Genomic DNA, 1217 nt, shown 5'->3' on the forward strand with positions numbered 1-1217 from the left:
CCCAGCAAAACATGGAGCCCTGAGGGCAGCTTTTGCGGAGGGTGAAGAAAACCCTGCGGCCTGGGGGGGAAGTCCCCTCCCGGCAACGCCCCGACGCGGCGGGAACGGAACAAACGTGCTCCGCGCGCCCCGCAGCCCGCGCCGCCCCGCCCCGCCCCCACAGCCCGCGCCGCCCCGCCCCTGCCCCGCCCCCACAGCCCGCGTCGCCCCGCCCGCCCCGTCGGCACCGGGGTGGGGCCCCGCCCTCTCCGCTGCCGCCCGCGCCGTGAATGGAAATGAAAAAGGACAAGGGCTCGAGCTCAAGATAAGGAATGAACTAAAGAATACGTGACTGATTTGAATCCGTTCAAGTCATCGGGGCCTGAGGAAACAGGGTGTTGCAGAACCAGCGGCTGAGGTCTTGGGGCACCAGCAGTCCTCTCAGCAAAGTCACGGAAGACAGGCGAGGTCCCAGAAGAGGGGAGGAAAGCAGAGCGCTCATCTGCAAAGAGGGGGAAGGAGGACCCCGAGAAATGCAGAGCAGTCAGCCCGAGTTCAGTACCTCGGGACTCACGCGAACGGCCCCACAGCAAGGGGTCAGTAACCACCGAAGGAACAAGAGGGTGAGCACTAGCAGCCCTCACATCGCGAGGTCCGGCATGCGCTGACCCTTGCGGGCATCCCATACAGCCAGCCCACAGCTTGTCCTGGAGGCAGCCAGTGACCAGCCCCAGCCTCAGCCCCCTCCTTCTCCACTCTGCCCTTTCCTGGCTGAAGCAGGCTGCAAAGGCCGGAGGGCTCGGGCTAGCAGAGCTGGCTGAGGGGCCCCAGGCAGGATGGAAAGGAAGTGCATGTGGTGTGCGGGCACGGGGGACCCAGGCAGTGCCAGGCCAGGAGACACTCGTCCCTCCCTGACACGGCTGCATCAGGGCCCTGCGGGAAGGGACCAGCCCAGGGAGAAGAGCAAGGAGACAGCGAGTGTGTGCAGTGTGCAAGCTTGGGGTACGGGAGGTGCAGCACACTCGCCGTGTCCCCGCAGGACCTGTCTCAGGCAGCGGGGGCTGATGGAGCGATGTCACACACGGGATCCGGCACCTGACCCTGCAGTGAGACCAAAGGAGAGCTCCACACAGCAGTGGACTCAGGCACTGCAGGGACCCCTGAGCTTATCGCACACGCCTGAAGTTGCCACGTCCTGGGAGTCAGGTGCGTTTCTGCTGTGAGGCAGCGGAGATTTG

This window comes from Crocodylus siamensis, unplaced genomic scaffold (genome assembly GCF_052110815.1).
Source record: "Crocodylus siamensis isolate JL-2025a unplaced genomic scaffold, ASM5211081v1 HiC_scaffold_592, whole genome shotgun sequence".
In the NCBI taxonomy this organism is placed as follows: Eukaryota; Metazoa; Chordata; order Crocodylia; family Crocodylidae; genus Crocodylus; species Crocodylus siamensis.